The following is a 6,448-nucleotide window of genomic DNA, read 5'->3' as shown; positions in this document are numbered from 1 at the left end:
AAGATTTCTTCCAGAAAACAGGAGAATATGACCACTAGTAACTAAGGGACTCTGGGAGTTCCCCTAGATGAAATAACTGCTCACCCCATAATGCTAGTTCTGTTCCCTAGGTCAAGAGCAGATATTATCTCTCCAACTGCTTCTTTCAATTCAGAGCACACTTACATAAGGGCCAAATCCACTGGAAAGGTTACTCACCAAAGAATAATATTTAGGACCAATCCCTTGCAATCAGATTCTTTTCCTAATTTTACAAAATGCATTTCTCAATGAGAAATGGAATACTGACTTTTATTAGCTCTGAATTTAAAGGTATTAGCACATTCTATCTTATATACCTAAGACTGAACAACTACCTCTTCCATCGTGGGAGTGATACAGTTTATGACTTTATAGTGTTCACATGCTTATTTTAGAATACAAAGACATGTATACTATAAGAGTGTAAGTGCCGTGTTGTAGAGAAAAGCCAACACCCTGTAAGGAACACTTGTCTCTTTGTCAGAATCGGAAAAGAAGATCACGACTTCATTAGAGTGCAGGCAAACAGAGCAGAGGAAATTCCATTCTGAGAGAGCAAGGGAGATGGGAGGAAGTAGCCCTGGATCCTGGAGACACTTCTATCTGGGTGGTTGCTAAGACTGCGAGGATATGCCCATCCAAACAGCAATTCGTAGGCTTAGTAGAGAGCAGTGTACTAAAGGAGGTGGGAAAGTATTGTTTTCCTGAACTCTAGTTCTCTTCTTGAAATAAAAAGTAACTCAAGAAATGGTCTGGGAAAGCAAGATAGAGATCACTATATTCAAAAGAGGAAAAGGAAATGAAAGGGCTTGACCAACATCAGTGTGGACGATCTGATTGGTCTACGCAGTCCTTCAACAAATCTTGGCGAAGCCAGATAGGTGGTCTGCTCCGATGGACTTAGATAGACCACACTTTTCTGGTGGTTGGTGAGGGATTTGGGTGGGACCCAAGTGACTGCGATGGTTCCTTTGGCTAGAAGCAGAGTGGGTGAGATGAGATGGCCTCGTCTTGGCCATAGGAGGGAAAGAGAGCTTAGGATTTAGTCAGCTCATAGTTGGAAGGAGAGGAGGATTAGGAAGAGCAGGGTATACATCATCCAGAGCCTGCAGACGTTTGCCAGGATATGGTAAAGCCCCCTAGAAGAGCTTCACAAAGAGAGGAATGGGGATGTTCAAGGTAATTACAGGAAAACTGGCATGAGAGACAAGTAGCCTGGCAGAGATGACTCAGGAAAGCTGGCAGCACCGTGCAGGGGTGTGGCAGCCTCAGTTCAATCTAAAGAGAACTTCGGGAGATCTGAATCATGAACATTATTGTTTATATTTTACATGAAGGGCCCTTGAGGGTTGTGCACCCTGCCCCTGCCTACATGGCTCTTGACACCTGCTGGATCTAACTTGCTTTGTTCTTCTGTGGTGCTGGGGATTGAGTCCAGGTTTTGTGTATGCTAGGCAAATGCTTTATCATTGAATGGCATATGAAGTTTGACCATGGTTTTGTACAGAATAGTCCTCAATAAAGTTTCATTACATTTATTTAAATTTACATTTTCTACTTCTACTTCAACTGCTCTAACAAGTCTGAGAGTCTGATATACCTGTCTATGGCTTTCTGACCCTTGAATCCTCTTCTCCATTCCCCCAACGATGTAAGTAAAGGAGGCTTATAGTTTGGAGATTCCTCACAAAAAAACTAAGCATAGAAGTACCTTGTGATCTGAGCATGTATCAAAAAAATGCCAAATGAGGGTACCAAAAACCACTTGTATAATCTTGCTCATTGCTGCACTATTCATATACCCAAGGCATGAACACACTCCAGATGCCCCTCAGTGTACTAGCGGGTCAAGAAAATGTATACAAGTGGAATTCCATTCATCCATGAGGAAGAATATTACAATATTTGTGATGAAATGGATGAGCCTAGAAAAAATGTGTTAAGTGAAGGAATAACTATAGAGGCAAAGAATGATGCATGTTGGTTCTCTCATATGTGGAAGCGAGATCAAATGTATAAATATATAAGTAAACACAAGCAAGATTGCTCACAAGTATACACAACTATATTAAGCAAAGTATGGTATATACAAGGGAGAATTCAAATGCTGTAATTCCTTAGAAAAACAAATTCAAAATCCAACAAAATAAATACCAGGAAGCTGATATTTGAGATGTAGAGGAAGGTGAAAGGGAAGGAAATAGGATATATGAATAAGAGAGGAATAGAGGGAAGAATTTAGTCATAATATCAATGCATATCCATAAAGCTATGAAAATGGAGGGAAGGGTTTGGGTTGGGAAAAATGGGAAAGAATGATGACAGAGGTCAAGATCCATTGTACTTATAAACTGATTTGTTGAAGGGTAACCCTTTGTCCACTACTTAAATTAATAAAAATATAATTTAAAAGGGTAATAAAATGTAATTTTAAAGATAAATAAAAAGCAAAATAAGTAGCTGGGAGCATGGCCTAATGGTACAGTGCCTGCCTAACAAACACAAAGCCGTGGGTTATATTTCTCAGTACCACATACACAAAAAAAGACAAAAGTGGTACTGTGGCTCAAGTGGTAGAGATCTAGCCTTGAGAAAGCTCAAGGACAATGCCCAGGCCCTTAGTTCAAGCCCCAGGACAAAAAGAAAAAAAAGCAAAATAAGCCTCAAAATATGGGGGACTGTGTGCCTATATGTTTATTTTAGTAAAGAGCTATAAAGTGATCAATAGAGTAGATGTTTCAGAATAAGAAGCCATACTTGTATTTTTGTTTATAGCCTTATGTACTATGTGACTTTGAAATTACTTTCTTGTAGATACAGTAAATAAAAATGTAATGTGAACTATTTCTTGAAAATATCTTGATTATAAAATGAATGCATACATGCATACAGCACTCTGAGAAGAGCCAGAAAGATTCTGAGGGGAAACACGCACATACACATGCGCGCACGCACACACACGAAACAAAGCCAAAAAAAGCAGAAAAGCCAGACTCTGTGCAATGTCTTGAAATATGTAACTACAGATGAAATAAAATATTAACATACTTTTTGGTAAATCAACCCTGCTTGCTGTATTAAATCTTCTGAACCTCCTATTTTCCATGTCTAGGGGAGAGAAAACTTTAAAAGGGATCATAAAGATCATCTGGTATAATACTACTGAATACCATTGCCTCATCTTTACCAGTTGCCAGGGGCTCTTCTAAGCTTTTGAACCCATTACCTCCTTCAGTTCACACAGTGGCCATAAAGGGTAGATAATGGGATAAGATGACCATTTTACTCACATCTAAGCACAGAGCTGTTAATGTATTTTACCAAATGTTGTTTCAAGCAGTAGGGTTGCAAGAAGTTTTGTGAGACACTCATCCTCCCTGTACACATCCCACTTTATTTCCTGTCCTCTCCAGCTGTAGGAGGTTTCAGTGAGCGATTACACCACATCCTGCTACACTACCTCTACCTCCAGTTGCTGACTCCAGAAGAATTGTCATTGAATTCTCTGCAAGCTATTACTTGGTAATAATACCTTACCATTACCTGGTAAGGTCAAAGCATTGGATAATAAGGCACATGATAAGACTTTGCTTCCATTTGCTTCCCCTCCATCTATCCTGTTGTCATTCTTGAGCAATCCAGAAACTGAAACCAGTTTCTCCCACTCTCTGTGGCTTCAGATTTGTTAACTCAGGCTTAAAAGCAAGGAGTCATCTCTGACACCTGCCCTCTGACCTTTTCCATCCACACCCACTCCAACCCCCAAGTTCCTGGTCATCAACAGACCAGGCAGCTGTGTCTTCAACAATGTGTCCAGTCGGGCTCCGACTTACTCATTCCAAGAATGTAGTAATCACGACCTGACTGACCCCAGGCTCCTGCAGCCCACTTTGCGCTCTACCCAAAACCCCCAAAAGAAACACGGAGGTAAATACTAAAAAGGTTTTCCTCTCACAGCTTGTCATGCGAGGCTGATATTATGTCTCTTTCCATAGATGCTTTATGCCTGTGGATGTGAATGTGTGTGGATGTGTACACGTGTGGTGTTGTTTTTGTTGTTGTGTTCCCCCTTATTCAGGCAGGCAGATTTTGTTTTATTCTATACCACATCAAAGGAAGTTAGAAGATACTAGAATGATTAAGACATCCCATCCATCTTTGGGACACTCTTCATTATTAAAAAGTACACATTTGATCGCCTTTTCCCAGCCTTAATCATGTGCTAGCATCATTGGGAGTCTTAAGAGTATGTTACATGGCTTTCATTATGTCTACTTAATCACTCAAGAAGGAGATACCTGCACTGTCCTCTGGTAGCTTTCTTTTATTTTGACTAGGTCAAACAAAATCTAGTGGGATGTTGTGTATCTGAAATAACCTTTACCTTAGTTTCCTACTTAATCATTTGGTCTTAGTGTAGAATGTTAGGTTAGAAATTATTTTCATTACCTAAAGCTTCAAGTATCTTCAAATATTCTGGTGATTTTTTAAAAAATGGTTTTTCTCTCCAATGCTTTGAAAAATGTTTATAAAATGTCTACATCCCCTGTTAATTAATATATAAGTGGCCTTTTCTGCCTGAAAACTCATATCCTTCCTCTCTGAAATTATTCTGAATTACTTAAATTTGTCTTTTGTTCCATTCTTGAAGATTTCCTCAACTTTATCTTCTAGGTTTCTTTTATAAATTGTTTATTTATTTATTCTGTCCTGTTTTATTTCTAGAGTTTCCCTTTCTAAATGTTTCCCTTTGCAAGGAATGTGTTTTTAATTTGAAACCATTCTCTAGGGACATTAATAACAGGGCTTTGCATTTATTTGTTTATTTATTCATTTATTTATTCTATTGGTACTGACTGGTACTTGAACTTGAAGCCCTTGCTCCAAGTTGGTGCTCTGCTACTCAGTCTACTCTTCTACTTCTGGCTTTTAGCTGGTTAATTAATAGCTGAAATTAAGAGCATCCTGAACTTTTCTGCTTAGGATGACTTTGGATCTCACCCCTTAAATCTCAGCCTGAGTTACTAGGCTTGCAGGTGTATTTTCTTCATTGTTTTCTTCCTTTGGTATATATGGTCTACATGGGAAGTGGGGAGGGGGAGATTCCTTAGGTATCTGATGTAATCCTTCATTATCTATTTATAATTAAGAGAGGAATTGAAAACTTCCATGGGAAATTTCAATTTGTGGACATACGTGTGAGTTTCAGCTTTGCTGTACAAATCTCTGGGGGTAGATTTTGTTGGGAACCCTCATCTTTAGGTCTTTCTTCTTGAGCTGGTTCTTGAAAGTTATTAGCGTGCCTTTCAGGATTTTGGAAGCCACACGAAAACAAACAAACAAAAAAAGAACATGGGGGTAGATAGTGGTATAAATGTATTTCCTTTCTTTACTCTATGATAATACTGTCATCACATATGTGACCCTCCAATTTCAAACTCCTTGCTTTTTCTTCTCCAGAGAACAAGACTCTAGATTTCCACTGGTGAGAGAAGAAAGTTCCCAGTATAAATGTAAGCTTTTGCCCCAATACTATTCAAACCTTTTTTATCTAATCCTTCTTTTTTTTACCCAATCATTGCTTTCCCAGCCTTTAATTGGTTATTAGTCTTGCAAGTTCCTAAAGGATTTGGGGATTCTGCAGTATAAACTGGTATAAATTGTGAGACTTGTAAGCATTTCCATTGACAGATAAGATTTACTTTCCTGGATTAAAACAGTTATCCATGTGCCTTTTCTTTTCCTTTGATACCAATCCTTTTGGTATCTTGACATTTAAGTCAAAACAATTTTTGTTTTGTTTCAATGGGATTTCAGATGATATAAAATGTTCAATACTTAGCCTGCCGGCTTACTGGGAAATCTATTACTTACTTGAATCTTCAAGGATCTTACCATTCCGTGCCTTCAGGCTCAAATCCAAAGGCATCCACGGTATGACTCCAAACTTAATTCCTTACTAACCTTATTCTCCCTTCTCATTCTATTAAAAAGCCATGACACTACCAGATATAACTGTAATAATCCCCCAGATGTGGCACATATTACCTGGTTATTTCCACTTATTCTATATTGTATTCCTGGACACTTTCTTCTCCTAGCTTTATTTTGAGCTTGCTTGTTTTTTTAAAAGCACAGCTTAAATGCAACTTCATACATCAGCCACATACCACACTACCACTCAGACTGGATAGGAAGGTGTTTTCATGTTTCATACAGAATGAATCCCAAGCCTCTTGATCTGGGACACCTCGTGCTCTAGACTCCAACTTCCTGGGCTTCTGTTTGCCGTGACGACCTATGCTCACCATACCGCTTAGACTTGTATGTTCCTCCTGGGTTTCTCACGCCAAGTATGACTTAGGATCATTTTCCCCTAGAACTTGACAATCATTCTACCACCCATTTCAGTCTCTAGAACACAGTA

This window comes from Megascapheus bottae, chromosome 1, assembly GCF_031878675.1.
Source record: "Megascapheus bottae isolate mThoBot1 chromosome 1, mThoBot2.hap1, whole genome shotgun sequence".
Lineage (NCBI taxonomy): Eukaryota > Metazoa > Chordata > Mammalia > Rodentia > Geomyidae > Megascapheus > Megascapheus bottae.
The sequence above is the reverse complement of the archived record's forward strand: the minus strand, read 5'-3'. Positions refer to the sequence as shown.